The sequence below is a fragment of the Rhipicephalus sanguineus genome, chromosome 2, assembly GCF_013339695.2.
Source record: "Rhipicephalus sanguineus isolate Rsan-2018 chromosome 2, BIME_Rsan_1.4, whole genome shotgun sequence".
In the NCBI taxonomy this organism is placed as follows: domain Eukaryota; kingdom Metazoa; phylum Arthropoda; class Arachnida; order Ixodida; family Ixodidae; genus Rhipicephalus; species Rhipicephalus sanguineus.
Genome location: NC_051177.1, coordinates 6,039,131 through 6,056,576, shown reverse-complemented (window position 1 = coordinate 6,056,576; position 17,446 = coordinate 6,039,131). Strand labels below are relative to the sequence as shown.

The 17,446-nt window shown below is 48.5% G+C and overlaps 1 protein-coding gene across 1 annotated transcript in view; it reads left to right on the top strand.

The window, feature by feature from the left end:
* LOC119382366 (transient-receptor-potential-like protein) overlaps positions 1 to 17,446 on the top strand; it is a 604,781-nt gene that overhangs the window by 144,085 nt on the left and 443,250 nt on the right. The gene's annotated exons all lie outside the window — the stretch shown is intronic.

Below are 17,446 nucleotides of genomic sequence, written 5' to 3'. Positions count from 1 at the left end.
CAAAAAACTACTGTTGTTTTATTTAAGCAGAAGAGAGGATTATGCCCGGACCCAACTCTACGATTAAACAATGTCCCGATAGCAGTAAAACAAGACCATAAGTTCCTAGGAGTTACATTCGACCAAAAACTCAACTTCCTAGCCCACATAAACGCACTAAAAGTAAAGGCAAACAAAGCACTCAACCTTCTTAAAGTGTTATCCCACAAACAATGGGGCTCCGACCGACTGTGCATGCTACGCATCTACCGGTCTATTGTGCGCAGTATTTTAGACTATGGTTGTGTTGTCTACGGCTCAGCACGGGAGTCGTACATTCAGCGTCTTGACCCTGTGCAGAATCTCGGCCTACGACTGTCCAGTGGTGCCTATAGAACATCCCCTGTGCAGAGTTTACATGTAGATTGTAACGAGCCTCCTCTGTGTCACCGAAGAATGTCACTAACCCTGTCTTACGTTTTGAGAATCAAGTCGTTACCTGAACACATAAATCACGACATTGTCACAAAATGCGACTCACGCTTACACTACCTAAACAGACCACACTTAATCAAGCCACTTATTTTAAGGTTTGAAGAATACTGCCGCTCATATGGCATATCAGAAGAAGCGCTCAATATAGCAAACAAACCGCCAAGACTGCCCCCATGGTTTGACCTAACACTACTTTGCGACTTCTCCCTAACGCACCTAAAGAAAAAAGACACCCCACCAGAACACATCATTCAGGAATTCCGTGCACTCCAGCACAAATATAGAGACTGCACCGAATACTACACAGACGGCTCGAAAACAGAAAATCATGTGGGTATTGGGATTGTAACAGGGGAATGTGCTGTCAGCGTTAGACTTCCTCAGTGCATATCCATTTTCACAGCTGAGGCTTATGCCTTGTATGAAGCAGTTCGATATATCATAACTGGGGAACATAAGAAGGCGATAATATACACGGACTCGTTAAGTGTACTAAAAGCTCTACATATGAAATCTGAATGTGAACCTTTAGTTGGCGACATTTTAAATATGGTCGTTCGGGGTAGCCAAGCCGTTTCTATTCGTTTCTGCTGGGTCCCAAGCCATGTAGGGATACCTGGCAACGAAAATGCAGATAAATACGCTTCCTTAGCAGCACACAAAGCCCTTACAAAAATAAAAATTCCCCTGAAAGACAGCAATAGAAAAATTCGTCAAGCACTCTTAACTAAATGGCAGCAGCACTGGAACTCGTATACGAACAATAAGCTCTATGTATTAAAGCCCATACTCGGAGAATGGAAGACCTGTCGTCACCAAGAACGGTTTGTTGAAGTTATACTAACCCGACTCCGTATCGGGCACACACACCTGACCCACAACTTCCTGCTCACAAACGACAAACAGCCAACATGTGAAAAATGTCAAGAAATTTTAACAGTAATGCACATACTGATCACATGTCCCCATTACGATACGCAGAGACGAAAATATTTCGACCAACTATACAAATATCGTACGCCTATCCACCCTACTTTGCTTCTTGGAGATGATCCACTCGTACCCTTGGGCTCTGTGCTAAACTTCCTAAAAGAATGTGGCTTTCTAAATAAGCTTTAAAACTGCTTTAATGTCCATTAATGTGTGCATCAATGTTTAAAACTGCAACAATTTCAACGTTCAAACATCAAAACACCTAGTGAATGGCGCAGCATAGCCGTAGCTGCTTTTGCGCCAAAAAAACCGAATTAACGAACGAACGAACTTTGTCGTGACGAACACAGACTGCATGCATATATGCGTAAGTTGTCCAGGTAATTAGGGCACCCATGCCGTAAGTTACGTATTTTATTAACGATATTCGTAAACTATATTACCTAACGTTCGTTCGACCTCAGCCTAGCCTAGTTTACTTAAATTTTAATGTTGCGGTGCACGAGATGTAAACCTCAGATGTGCGTTAGACAAACAGATGCCGCCAAAACACGCATGAGAGCGACCCTGCTTCGAAAAGCGCCATAGCTGCTCTGGCGATGACGTCATATCGCCGGAGTCGCTTGGTGGGGGAATGTTCGTTCACGAATTTTCAACTGATCGTGTAAGAAAATGTCTTTACTCGTGGAGGAAACAAAGAAATAAAAGCGAACAAGCTATGCAATTATGTTGCACAACTTTTTTTTTCTTGCGCTACCTGCGCAATTACTGCGTCATATCAAGATTCCTGTGATATGACGCGAAGATCTCGAAGGGCGAGAAGGTGGAGGGGTACGCTCGATCCGCTTATCGCTTGTCTCGTTTCCCTTTCTCACACGCCGAAATGTTTCAGTGCGGGTGGGTCGACGCAGTTCGACGAAGACACTCGCCCTCTTACGTTCAAACGGCGGTGAATGCGCACCGGGCTCGCCGACGAGAAGCGGGTATCGAATTTCCTTCCCGCGCGGGCCGCGAAATGGCGGGAAAAAGCAGTTCCCTCCCGGGAAAACAAAGCAACAACAGACACTCACTTGCTCCTAGCCAAGTGAAGAGGCGCGAAACTTTAAAAGTGCTTGCTATACATTTTCTCCGCGAATAATCCTTTGCCATCAAGCATATGCACAATGGATTTGAAAGCAATATATACAAAGAGTAAAAATATACGATGTTTCGCCGTAAAATGGAAAGGAGAACTAGAATTCATTGTGAAAATGTTCAAGCCCTCTATACGAGCACAACACAAAAAGGATACGTATAGCCAGAGCAGATTTTCACAATGTATTTGATCTTTCCGTATCATGAATGGTGAATGCAGGAGTGCGGTACAGATGACGTTCAGGAAAAAAAAAACAGCGCACGCTATGCATGCACGGAGGATGCCAATACGCCTCGCAGACATGATTGGCATTCGAAGCACTCCTTGACACTTCTGCTATTCACAAAGTCGGCCCAACACATGGCCTCTAAGACGCAGGTTATTTGCTGAATATATTTTGCGCCTGCGCTGCTATAACTTTCCCACGTTACAATGAACGCGCGCCCTGAAGAGGGGATCACGTTACGGGCCGATACTCGGTGCTGTTACGGGCCGATACGGGCGATACTCGTTGCAATATTTCTTTGAGAACCGGTGCGCTGCTCCTTTTGCGCTTCTACCGCAATGTGGAGGGAAGCGGCTGCTGCTCCTTGTCTCGTTGGTAGCGACTCCAACATGAGTGGCGCTGGGGGTGAAACTAAGTTGCTTGGCGTTGTTTTGCAGCCCACGTCTGAGATGGATACTGTGCCTTGGATGTCCAGGGTCACCTAATGTTTCTGACCGTTTTGGGAGTTTGTCAGAATATTAAGACAACGCAAATGTTTTTCCTGCAATGCTCTTGACGCATGAAAAGCATGGCTTAGTGCCATGGCATGCACTTAAGCACTACACATTTGTTTGGTATACGAAGCATGCATCTTCTGAGCAATGGAGGACGTGCTCTGTCCTCTATGCACGGGAGCTTCATTACCACCCCGCCAGTACTAGGTCATAGGCCGAGACGGAAGAATATGCGTACTTTCCGGGAGGCAAGGGAGGCGCTGGCCCCCCAAACAACGTTTCGTCCCAGTATTCTTTCTTTGAAATCGTGCCGACAAATATTCGCGGCTAAGAAAACATGACTGAATCTTTGGGTTACTATGCGTTTAGCATTTGTTTAAGGAGCCAATGATTCGCACACCTGACTCCATGTTACAAAGTTTAAACCAGAGAGACCTTTACTTTTGTAACAACGTGATCGCATGCCCGCGTCCTTCCGCGCTGCAGAGAAGACGAAGAGGCGAAACTATGGCGACCGCGAAGCGAAAAAAAAAACGTAGAAAAAGTAGTCCGCAAGCGGGCTCGGCCTCTAAGGCTGGCCCGACGTACACACGACATCTCCGGTCGACCAAAAACGGCACGCTCGGCGCTACACTGGCCTGCTACCTCGTGCCAGCCTCGGCGGCCAAGCTAATGCCGGTGCAGTGAGCAATATATGTGCCGTTGTGATCAGCAGGTTAGGTGGGCCCATCTACTGGCCATGCTTTCACGGCCAATTTGGTCGGCACCGCACCTGTAGCCGAGCAAGGGACCATATTGGCCAAACAGCGATGGTCGGCCAAGTATGCTTGGGTAGGTCCACCCCGATTTGCTGGAACGGCCGGTGGGGTGATGCGATTGGCTGCAGAAATCCCACTGGCCTAGTCGGCGGTTTGTTCGGTCGCTGGCACTCTCGGCACTCTTAACGTAGTGGGCGACGTCGGCAGCAAGGCGTGACCAGTAGTAATTTTCCTGTATTCTGGCGAGCGTGCGAAACACACCGAAGTGTCCAGCCGCCGGGTCGTCGTGTAGGGCCTGGAGGACTTCTAGTCGCGATGATGAGGGCACGACAAGAAGGTAGTCGGTTCGAAGTGGCGAGAAGTTTTTCTTCAGGAGAACGCCATTCCGTAAGAAAAACGACGGCAGTCCTCCCTTGATTACCTTCGGAACATCGGCGGTCTTGCACTCGAGGTACTCTCTAAGGCCCCCAGTTCCGCGTCGGCTCGTTGCCTTTAGGCGAATTCGTCGGCACTTATAGTTCTGTGGAAGCAGTCATGGTCGTCGTCTTGCGGCGGCGCGTCGACGGGGGCACGAGACAGGCAGTCAGCGTCAGGGTGTTTTCGTCCAGAGTTATACACGATGGTAATGTCGAATTCTTGAAGCCTCAGACCCCATCGTGCGAGACGACCTGAAGTGTCCTTCAAGTTAGCTGGCCAACATAAGGTGTGATGGTCACTGACAACTTTGAAGGGCCTGCCATGGAGGTAGGGGCGAAATTTTGACGTAAGCCAGGTGATAGCAAGGCATTCCTTTTCTGCTGTTGGCTTCTGCCTTGGAAAGTGACGGGCTAGCATAACTGATAACCCTTTCAAGCCCGTCAGTCTTTTGCACAAGGACGGCATCGAGTCCTACGTATGCTGCTTGCGTCGGTGTGTATTTCTGTATAGGCGCAATCGTCGAAATGCGGAAGTATGGGTGGCGTCTGCAGGCGCTGTTTAAGTTCTTGAAATGCTTGAACTTGCGCCGTTTCCCACCTGAATTCCACGTTAGTCTTTGTGAGAAGCGTCAATGGTTTGGCGATCCGTGAAAAGCCTTTGACGAAGCGTCTGTAATAGGCGCATAAGCCGAAAAATCGGCGCACGGCCTTCTTATCGGTGGGTGGCGCGAAGTCGCGATGGCGGCCGTTTTCCGCGGGTCTGCGCGCACTCCAGACTTGCTGATCACATAACCCAGAAACAAGAGCTTGTTCGCGAATCGGCACTTGTCTGGCTTCAGGGTCAGTCCAGAGGTCTTGATTGCTTGAAGTACTGCCTCAAGCCGCCGGAGATGCTCGTCGAAGGTCTAGGAAAACACGACGACGTCGTCCAGATACAAAAGGCACGTCTGCCACTTCAATCCGGCCAGCACGGTGTCCATGACGCGCTGGAACGTCGCAGCTGCCGAGCAAAGACCGAAAGGCATGACCTTGAACTCAAAGAGGCCGTCGGGTGTTATAAAAGCGGTCTTTTCTCAGTCTCTTTCGTCTACTTCGATCTGCCAATAGCCGGTCTTGAGGTCCATCGACGAAAAGTACGTCGCGTTGTGAAGTCGATCCAGGGTGTCGTCTATCCGTGGGAGGGGGTACACGTCCTTCTTCGGGATTTTGTTCAGGCGCCGATAATGAACGAGATGCGCAGTGTCCCATCCTTCTTCACTAACACCACGGGTGACGCCCACGGACTCTTGGACGACTGGATGATGTTGTCGCGTAGCATCTCGTGGACTTCTTTCTTTATAGCGTCGCGCTCTCGAGTGGAAACTCAGTAAGGGCTCTGACGGAGGGGCTTCGCATTTGCTCCATTCTAATTCGGTGTTTCGCCACCGGACTTTGTCGAATTCGTGATGACGACGAAAACCAGTCCTTGTATTGTTAGACCACGGATTTGATCTGTTCTTGCTTGCGCTGGGGAAGATTTGGGTTGACGTCAAAAGCGGGTTCCGGCCCTGGCGTTTTCATGAAAGCTTCGGGTAAATCTGTGAGGGTGAAGGCATGGCTGGCTTCCACAATTTCTTCATTGAAGGCGACTACCGTAGCCTTGTTCACGTGCTTGTATTCGTAGCCGAAATTCGTGAGCATCACCTATGTTTTTCCTCCACGAAGCTCGGCTATTCCTCTTGCGACGCAAACGTCTTGATTGACCAACAGGTGCTGGTTACTCTCGATGACGCCTTCCAAGTCGGTGGCTCTTTCGGTGCAGACGGAAATAATGACGCTGGAGAGAGGTGGTATGGTGATCTGCTCGTCGAGCACACTTAGGGCGTGGTTTCTTGGAGTCGTGGGGGGTGGCAGAGCTTCTTCTGAGGATAGCGCTATGGACTGAGATCTCAGGTGTATTACGGCACCGTGTTCACTTAGGAAGTCCATCCCAAGTATCACGTCCCTGGAACAGTGCTGCGGGATAAGAAAACTCGCAGGATAAGTTCGGTCACTGATGGTGACTCTTGCTGTGCAGACTCCAGCAGGCGTTATCAAATGACCTCCAGCGGTGCGGATTTCACGCCCTTCCAAAGCAGTCTTTAACTTTCGTCAACTTCGCGGCGAATGACCCACTGACGAAGGAATAGTAGGCCCCAATGTCGACGAGAGTAGTAACGTTGTGTCCGTCGAATAGTACATCGAGGTGGCTAGTCTGCCGTCTTACGTTGCGGTTACGTCGCAGCGTCGGGTCACGGCTGCGTCGGTTTGCACCGCTGCTTCCGAGTTGCGTCGTCAGGTCTTCTTCCGGTCGCAAAGTTTCGTCTTCAGGACGTCGTTCGGCGTGCGGCGGGGGCTCGGGGCTTCGTCGCTGCGTCGTCGTCGACGGCGGAGGATCGTCAGTATTTTTTCGTTCAGGAACCGCACCTCCATCGGTTGCTGCCCTTAGTTTTCCGGGTGGGGGCTAGGTGACTGGCCCCGAGAGGGGCTGTTGTGCAGCACTGCACAGACCCGGGCCGCGCCTGCTCATGAACACGCGCGCCCTGGATAAGTTTAGTAATGAACGCCTGGGCCCGGGCTTGAAACCGCTGGCCCGGGCCGGGCTCGGGCTGCGTTCTGTCATGTACGCCCGGGCCCGGGATTGAAACTACGGGCCCCCGCTGGGCTCAGGATTCATAAAGCGGCCCCGGGCTGGGCCCGGGTCGAAAAATCAGACCCGTGCAGTGCTCTAGTTGCACTGCTGGCGGTGCGCCGAGCTGTAGCGGCCGGGCGATGTTGATCGGGAAGGCTGCCGCGGCGTCCACTAAGCTCCTGTAAGGAGAAAAGGCGATGTCGCGTGGTCTCTCACCCTGCTGTGGACAAGGCGTGTCGACGGCGAAACCACGTAGCCCCATCAGTCGGTACTGGCAGTGGCGGTACGTGTGGCCGGCTTCCCCGCAGTGGTAGCAGAGGGGGCGGTTGTCTGGGGCGCGCCAAACGTCGGTTTTCTCGGCGCGTAGTGCTGGCCAGCAGGCTGATGGTAAGGCGTCGGTGGTGGTAGCGGCTGCGTTTGGCGGCGGAACTGTGGCGGGGGGTGTTGGGCGACGGTACTGCGGTGGTCCAGCGTCTTGACGAGGGCGGGGAGAAGGAGCGGCACGGCGGGCTGCAGCTGCGTAGCTCATGGCTTGAGGCTGCGGTGGGGCTGGTTCAGGGATTCCCAGCGAGTGCTGAATTTCCTCTCTGACGATGTCTTCAATCGAGGTCACGTGAGGCTGTGGTGAAGGTAACATCTTGCGGAGTTCCTCCTGCACGATCGCTCGTATCGTTTCGTGCAGATCGTCGGAGCCGAGGGAATGAGCAGCTGGACAGTCATGAATCGATAGTCGATTGTACTGGCGGTTTCGCATTTCAAGCGTTTTTTTTTCGATTGTGCTCGCTTCTGCCACGAATTCCTGGATGCTTTTGGGTGGGTTTCTCATCAGACCAGAGAATAGCTCCTGCTTCACTCCTCTCATAAGGAGGCGAACTTTCTTCACCTCGGACATGTTAGGGTCAGCGTGGCGGAACAGTCGGCTCATCTCTTCCGCGTACAGCGCCACATTCTCCTTTGGAAGCTGCACACGGGTTTCCAGCAGAGCTTCGGCCCTCTCCTTGGGGACGACACTCGTGAATGTGGCAAGGAATCTTGTGCGAAAAATGTCCCACATTGTGAGGCTTCACTCTTGGTTCTCGAAGCAAGTTCGGGCAGAGTCCTCCAAGGCGAAGTAGACGTGTCGTAACCTCTCTTGATCGGTCCATTCGTTAAAAATGGCGACACGGTCGTACTTCTCCAACCAACTTTCCGGGTCTTCAGTAGATGATCCGTGAAAGGCCGGTGGTTCCTTTGGGCGCTGTAGCAGCACGGGTGCAGGCGGCATGGTTGCTGTCATTGTCGCTGTTGTGGTGGTCATGGTCGGGGTCTTCTTGGTCTTGTCAGGTAAAGGGCTCGTAGTCTGGATGTCTGGCTTGCTCGCTGCTCGTGGTAGGCGTCGATGTCTTCGTTGCGGCCCGGTTCACGGCCTGACAGGGCCACCGGAACATGAGCGAAGCAGCACCTCTACCGGATGTCACGGGGTCGTGACGTGGACGAAGGCAGAAGTCAGCAGGATAAGAACGAGTCTTTTATTAGGCGAACTTGTGCCAAGAAACGAAATAGTCACTTTACAAGCGATGCACAATGAGTACGGATTGCGGCGAACAAAGCGGCGTCCGTCTATCAACTCAAGCGCGTCGGCTTTTATACAGGCGCTATCGAACTTTCCAGCAATATCGATGGTGGCGGCGTTATCTCTCGACAACGCCGTTATCTCTCCACGTTATCTCTCGGCGCAATCTTAACGGAACGTTCTAAAACAATCGCGAAGCTTCTTACACATCGCGGCGCGGCCTGCGCAGCGCGTTGCCCACAGTCTTCGTGGGTGAAGCTTAATAATAATAATATCTGGGGTTTAACGTCCCAAAACCACGATATGATTATGAGAGACGCCGTAGTGGAGGGCTCCGGAAATTTCGGCCACCTGGGGTTCTTTAACAGTGCACCTAAATCTAAGTACACGGGCCTCAAACATTTTCGCCTCCATCGAACATGCAGCCGCCGCGGCCGGGATTCGATCCCGCGACCTTCGGGTCAGCAGTCGAGCGCCATAACCACTAGAGCCACCGTGGCGGGGCATGGGTGAAGCTTCAACTCATGAAAAATAAGACGCGCGGCAACATCGCACAATGCGCTTGCACAGTGGTGATGTACACAGTGGCCGTGATACAGCGCCTCAGTGGTACCGTGGTTATGGTGCTCGGCTAGCTGAACCTAAAGCCACGGCTTTGACACCGACCGCATTCCGATGGAGGCGAAATGCTATGGAGGCCCGTGAACTGTGCGATGTCAGTGCACGTTAAAGAGCAATAAACGATTGAAATTTCCAGAATTCTACACTACGGCGTGCCCTATAATCCTATCGAAATTCGGGCACGTAAAACTCCAGATATTATTAAATATTGGCCGTGGCACTCGCATCAGTGCCACGATAGTTATGAGAGCTTGTATTTTTCTGAGTACCGGCGAATGCTGCCTAGTGGGAAATTTGTAGTTTAAAAATGAGTCGAACGAGTTAAAACGAGAAAAAAAGTGTTCCACACTCGTCGTCATGGCTACTGGCGGCGCTGACTAACACGTTAGCGCTCATCCTGTTGCCTGTGTTTCCTTCTTCGCTGTTGCCTCTTTCCTTCGTGCTCAAACTGAGCTGCGCTATACCAGCACGATATTGTAATGCACCAACTTGCCCTATTTGCAGTACATGTCGACTAACACTCCTAGCAAGAAGGGAAATCTGGGCTAGTTGGTTATAGTTCATTTTCGATCAGCTTACAGAGCAAAAAAAAAACGCCAGGCCTGCGCTGAAACCGCAGCACAGTCACAGCGAAAGCTGGAAGAGCGGCGTTTCTAAAGCACCGTTGTAAGCTCTCTTGGGGCTACTAATACAAGTACACAAGCAAGGTACCCACTACGCTATAAATCACAACTTTTGTGAAGTTCGGAAGCACCTACTAAGCCATTATTCGTCATTCTGCGGAGAAGCGAGGCACCAGCTGCACGTCTGTAAGCATTATGTGCACTTTGTTAACGCGACAACTGATGACGATGAAGAATTATGGCTCAACCATTTGTAATGTGTTGGAAGCTTTAAACGGCCCACCAGTTATGTAATTTGCATTAGGTGACGCCCGGTCGCTATGTCCCTCTCCCGCCATGCTGTATAACATACGTTGACGTGGGAGAGAGAGGTGGGGGGAGGCGAAGAACTTTACTGACACCCCGAGGAAATGGATCATGCGCTTATGTGCTTGCTTGGCAACTAATACAAGTGCACTTGCGAGGAACCCACTATGCTATAAATCATTGTAATTTTTGAGAAGTAGGAAAGGAGGCATTATGCCATTTTTCGTCATTCTACAGAGAGCCGTGGTACCTGCTAAACGCATGTAAGGCATTATGCGAACTTTGTTGATGCTGTGCCTGATGACGATGAAGAATTATAGCGGAGCTCTTTGAAATGGGTTGGAAGCACTCAACAACCTTCTCGTTGCGCAATTCGCATTGTGTGACGCCTGATTACGGAATTCGCGTTGTGCTACGCTTGGTGTTTATTTTACTCCTCTACAACGCTATATTGCATATGTTAATGTGGTTCCTTCGCGACATGAAGCCTGTATAGGACCTTTTTGCAAAGCAGTTTCAAGCACCGGCATGGCTCAGAGTTTGAATATTGGGATCCCACGCAGAGGGCCCAGGTTCGAATCTCGTTCCATCCTGGAATTTTTTTTCTATTTCGTTTTTTTTTCTTATTTCGAGCGATAGTGGTTACGGACACCGGCGGCGGCGGCGGCGGCGCGTAAAACGGCCGGTGAAATGATCTCATAACAGCTTTCGCTGTAAAAAAGACGAGGACGCAGACCAAGTATATGACGACACGAGCGCTGACTTTAGTTGAGACTCACATTAGTTGAGAGTCAGCGCTCGTGTCGTCATATCTTTGGTCTGCGTCCTCGTCTTTTTTTGCGCTGTAAGCTGATCGAAAATAACACTCCTAGGTTTAAATGCACGTGTATACCCCATAAAGTGGACAGGAGGATGACCGCCGCCGCTGCTGAGTGGTAGAGCATCGGACTTGTTGTTTGAAGGTTCGGTCCCTGCCGCAGGCAAGTTATCTTTTCGCCCACTTTACTGTCTTGACATGTGCATCATTCACATGAGCACATCGACTGGTTCGCAGCTTGTTGCCCTGCGAGGTGCCATCAATTATATCAAGCATCAAACGGCCGAACGATGGGCAGTATTCTGCGACTCAAAGGCGGCTCTACAATGTCTTTCGTCGGCACTTCGTCGCGGATCGTACGACCAACTTGTGTGGGAGATACAAGAAATGCTGCACTATGCGACTGAAAGAGGACACGACGTTGTGTTTTAGTGGATACCAAGTCATTGCGGTATCTCCGGCAACGACCTCGCCGATGAAGCTGCCAGAAAAGCACATGTAGAGACGAACCTTTCTTCTATACCGTTATCTAGGATTGATGCGGCTCGATACCTAAGTAAGCTGGCGCAGAACATGACACTGCAGAAGTGGCAAACATCACAGTTCACACACCGTCGACTCTATTCTCTCAACCCATCTCTACGACTGCGGCTACTACCTGGTCTTTCCCGGGAGGAAGATACAGTGTTGTGCCGTCTGCGTGTGGGTGTTGCATTCACCAACGCCTACTCATTTAAGATAGAGATGGCCGACAACGCGGAGTGCAACGACTGTGCCGTTGAGGAAACTATTGAGCACCTTTTGTATTACTGCCCGACATACGCAAACGAGAGGCTTCACCTCATTACTGCACTAAATCAAATGGACGGAAGCGCTTTCACTGCGGCGAAAATATTGGGACCATGGGGCTACCCATCACAGTTCCGAAAGGCAACGAAAGCGCTGTTGCGTTTTCTCAAGGATACCGGACTGATCCGCCGTTTGTGACGTCAAACGCGGAACTGTTACGTCGGCTGAAAGAGGGACTTTTCTCTCCTCCTCTCTAACTTTCCTTCGCCCTCTCCCCAGTGCAGGGTAGCCTACCGGGCTCAGCCCTGGTTAACCTCCCCGCCATTCTTTTATTCTTATTCTCTCTCTGACAAATAACATCCCCTATACTTTCGTTGGCTTTGTTATTTTTTAGTAATGCTGTGTCTAGCATAGAAAAACGAGCCCTTAAAAGTGCCCCTTCCTTCTTTCATATCTCCTGCGTATCTTTTCCCAGTGCAGGGTAGCAAACCGGATATTATCATGCCTACCTTTCCGGATTACATTTCTCACTCTCTAACCGCATTCTAGGATACATTCTTCGCAACTTCGCAGTGACCTTCTTATCTCAAAGTAATGCTGTATAAAACACTTGTTCGCACTAAGCTTGAGTATGCCGCTTTGGTTTGAGTTTGGGATCCACATCATAATAACTTTGTGCATTCATAAAGGAAAAAAAAGGTAGAAAATAACTCAATGCGCTTCATACTTTCTAATTACAATCGAATCGCGACTGTCGCATTAATAAGAACTAATAATAAATTACGGGCCTTTGCTTCTTATCGTACAGGGCTGTCTGTTAGTCGTCAATAATAGTCCGCTTAAGCGTTTCTTAACAACATATCATCGTCATGAATAAGAAATCCACGATATGATCACGAGAGAGGCCTGTTGTTCTTTTCATGCACCACTTTTCGAAGCCGACTGATCTGAGCACCGGAATTTGTTGCCTCACGAATCCAGACACCGTATTCTTCTCGCATCCGTCAAGAACTAGCGGAGGAATGTGCTCCGCGCTTTAAAGGACCGCCCAGAGGGCGAAATTTAGTTGTGCCGTTAAAGCTGTGCGCGAGTCTACCAGGAGCACGTAGCCGTGAGAATTGTTTTTAACGGTACGTGCCGTAATTATACGCCTTTGATGATTCACAAGAGGCCCTCGTCGGCTCGTCTCTTCTGCTCCTCGCCGCGCGAAAAGAAAGGGCGGTGAGCGCACGGAGCGGACGTGTCGTCTGTTCGTCATCCTGCAGATGACGAGCAGACGACACGTCCCGGCAGACACTCGAGGGGTACAAACATACGCACATCAAACACTCGCTAATCACACTCACTATCTTTCTTTCAAGAGGTTTATTTCCCTCTCCGGTAGTTGGAGAGAGGGCCAAGTGACACAATTGACACCTTCGTTACGGATCTAAACGGACTCTAAAATTTCTCTGGCCCGTATTCTTAAACGCTCCTTACCTCAGTGAGGGGGCCTTAGCTGCTTGAGCACGCTTTATCACGTATTCTGGAATGCTCCTTACTAACGTTCCCTCACTGAAGCCCTCCCTGGTGCTCCCTCAAGTTAAGGTAGCGCTAGGGCTACCTTCAGGCCTCCTTACGTTGAAAACGTGGGGCTGAACGGCTCGAAGAGGACAACACATTTCACAAGAATAGAGAAAGAAAAAGATACTCAAGGAAGGCGAAACGGTAGGCCCCCCTCATCACCCACCGTTCATGCTGGCGTCTTCCAGGAGTGACAGTTCTTGTGTGGATTAGGCTAACAACGACTTCTTATGCATGGCTATTCTTCACATGCCATGCGGGCTGTACAATAATGAGGCAGGTGCGGTCGTCCAGATAGGAGAAAATCACATTGGTCGTAGCAAACACAGGGGCGCAGCCGCATGCGCTGCAATGTATGCCCAGGAAACCCTCCTTTCCTTTTCTGCAGATTATCTCAGCCAATGAGATTAGTAATCTGTCGTGATACAGGCCAGTGACCTGTGCCTGAAAGCTGGCGCCTATTCTGCGGCAGTATGACTATTTTATTGCGCTAGCAAGTCCATACAATAACCCTTTTGACAAGTTTACTGTGCGGAGGTGAGAACAGTAGGATTGCTTGCACGAGTCTGGTTCATATGTCCAGCAAACATGATGAGGGGTCAAATCGAGCTTAAGGTCAAGAATCCCACGTAATCCTAGTGGGGAATGCCACGTGTTATGAAGAGGGGCTATATACATTCTTCAAATATTCCGACAATTTGTGACACCTCAGAATTCAACCCCGAGGCGCCGCACTGTAAGACTACTAAGAAATCGTTAACATATATCTCAATACTTTCAGGACTTGGGTTCCAGGGAACCGCTGCTGTAAGGCTTTCTTGTTTTCCTAAAATCAGGTCTATAAACAAAGGCGCTATGCAGGACCCGGTAGACGCGCCCTTGTTTTGAATGTAAACATAATAATTTATTGGACATAAGTTCGTTCGAGACAAATATGCACGAAATTGAGGAAATTTCACAAGCGTAACACTGCTCGGTTATGTAAACCAATCTCACTCATGTCTTCTATTCTTTAAACGATCTTTATTACAAAACAGGCCGTTGAAATGCATCAATGAACGCAATCGGCTCCATGGTATCTCGACCATCCTGTTTTTGTCTGCTGCAACAGGCGAAAGTTAAATACACCGAAAAGGCTGTGCACCCATATGGCGAAAAAGCAGTGTACACGTTATTATTCATCGTTATGCACAAAAAGTATTACTTATTCTTGCTTGAAAACGGGAGTTTAGTCAGTATTTCACACCAGCTCTCGATCCCAGACTTGTGAAACACGCGTCTTACCTTACCGAGTCGGCCCTTAGGAAAGGAAGGTTAAAGGAAGCTTTCAGAATACGCTGGCTCCCTCAAGGAGCTCCTGAGACAGCGCGCGCGCCAGCGATCGCGACCGCGCCCTTAGATCGAAAGTCAATGTAGTGGCTGCTCGCGCGACAACCCCCTCCCCCCGCTCCCCACTCGCGTCTTTTTTCATGGTCGTTAAAGACGGCGGGGCGTTTCCTGTCTGCTTCGACGGCAGGCCTCCCGAACGGAGGCATGAAAGGCTCCTCACGTACGGTAAGGAAATGATTTGAGGTAAGGAGCCTCTTTCTTTCTTAGATTTTCCTTTTCCTACAAATTTCGTTCTTTCAAACACGGGAACACACGTGCACTTCTTACAATGGTCAACAAAATGGCTGCCACATCCATTCTTTACGTTATTGCAATGGTGACGAGCACGATTATTTACACTCTAAGGCAAAAGGGTGTTAAAAGGGTGTGTGGTTCGTCCTTTTGGGGACTAATGGGGCTGCCACAACCATTAATCCCTTTAAGGACTAACGGCACCGGGTCTAACAGTTAGTCCCCACAATAGACTAACATTTAGTCCTCACATTTACACCTTACCGGGCAACTGTTCCCACAGATCACCTCAATAGACTAACATTTGGTCCTCACATTTACACCTTACCGGGCAACCGTTAGTCCTCGCAATTGCACCTCGCAAGGACCAACGGTCGGTCCACTCAAACGCTCCATTCGGATGAACTTTTTATCCCAGGGATGATTTTCTACAGTTACTCTCCGCAAGACTTAATACTTTTTTCGCGTGTTTCTTTCCGCGGTGACCAACAAATGCCGCGGAAAAGAACACGCAAAAGAATATTTAGTCATGCGTATGTCACTGCTTTCGCATTCAATGCGACAACGAAAGACAAAAGTGAGACAATGAAACGTTTTATTTTTTCTATACATATGAAGTTTCTGCTTTCTTCCATTGAATTCCTTACAAAATGTCCAATACATGTTCAGCCGCGTTGTCATATCTCGTACAGCCCTTTCTGTGAAGCTGCTCCAACGGAAGCGATAGATGGCAGGCGTTGTACGCGCCAGGGCACACAGCATTCTGCTCGTCGTGGGCAACGGCTGCATCCTGCAAAGCACAAAAATATTGCAAATATTTAGTCACGTGACAGCGAGGGTGAAGACGCACGAACTGTGCAAATACGTGCAATGTGAACAAAAACACGTCTAAAACATGGCACGCAAATAATTTCACCCCTGCGAAGCACAAAAATATTGCAAATATTCTGCGACACGTCACAGAAGGGATGAAGACGCACGTACATGACAAATATGTGCAAGGTGAAATCAGAATCAAAAATCGTTTTATTTAGTTATCGAATCAATTAGAAAATTTGTGTATACAGAAGCAGGTCCCATAGAGACTGAATCGGGACCTCCTACAGTAGTGAATATAGAAACAATTAATTGGTGCAGCAAACAGTGGTGCAGAAAACAGGTAATAAAATACATCGCAGGTAAAAAAGAAAAAAGGAGTTCTACTGAAGAAAATCATTGCAGAAAGTAGCAACAAAAACTGAAATTAGACAACATAAAAAATAGAGGTAATTCAACTCTCCTAAACAGTTTTCAGATAATTACCATGGTGAAAAATGTTAAAAAATAAACTACGAAAAAGAAAACTAAACAGAGACATCTGATATCAGCAATGTAGGATGATGATGCGATGCTGCGTTAACATTAGGTTGTGAGAAGGCACGAAAGGTAGCGGGAGTAATAGAAGTGACCAAAACTATCCAGATTATGGAATGGATGAGAGGAAAGTTTTCATATCTTTTTTGAATATGCCGATTGATTCCGAGGTTTTTATTCCTGAAGGTATAGTATTACAGAAATAGATTCCAGTGAAGTGGGCTGTTTGTTTGCCATAGTGAGTATTAACTATAGGTAAGATAAAATTGTGATTTTGTGCAAACCTTGTCAAGTTTGTATTCTCTAGACTTGATGGAGGAATTATAAACAAAGGAAGCTGATTTATTATTTGCTTGAAAAATAGTGTTCCTAGATTATATTTGAAAGTGTTCTCGATTGTTAGGATGTTGTTGGCATGCAGGAGTGCTTTAGCATCACTGCGATAATGACTGTGGGTAAGTATTCGAATAGAGTGATTTTGCATAGTTTGAAGGGAGACGAGATGACTGCTGTAGGTATTGCCCCAAGATGTGATACAGTAATTAATATGAGAATGAATAAAAGCGTAGTACAATGAAAGTAATGTGGGTTTGGAAAATATATCGCGGGATTTAATTAGAACACGTATGCCGTAAGCCATTTTTTTTTCGCAGGTATGAAACATACGAATGAAATTTCAAATGACGGTCCAGTTTAATTCCCAAGAAGGTCGCCTCATCGTCTGCTTCAATTGCGAATTGATTTAGAAATATTGGCGGGATATAATTATGTTCACGTTGGTGAGAGTGGAAAACAACGAATTTCGTTTTAGTGGGATTTATTTGTAATTTATTATGGATACAGCAAGCAGCCAAGCCTGAAAGGCCATCATTTAGCTTCTGTGTCAGAGAATGGAGGCATTTATCAGTGTTAACAATTGTTGTGTCGTCTGCATACAGTAAGCATTCTGAACTGGTAAGGCAAGATGGCAAATCATTTATGTAAATAATGAAAAGAAGTGGGCCGAGAATAGAACCTTGAGGTGCTCCTATATTTGTTACTTTAAGTATAGATTTATGACCTAACAGACTGACAACTTGGCTTCTATTGAGTAGGTAGTTTTTTATTAATAATAGT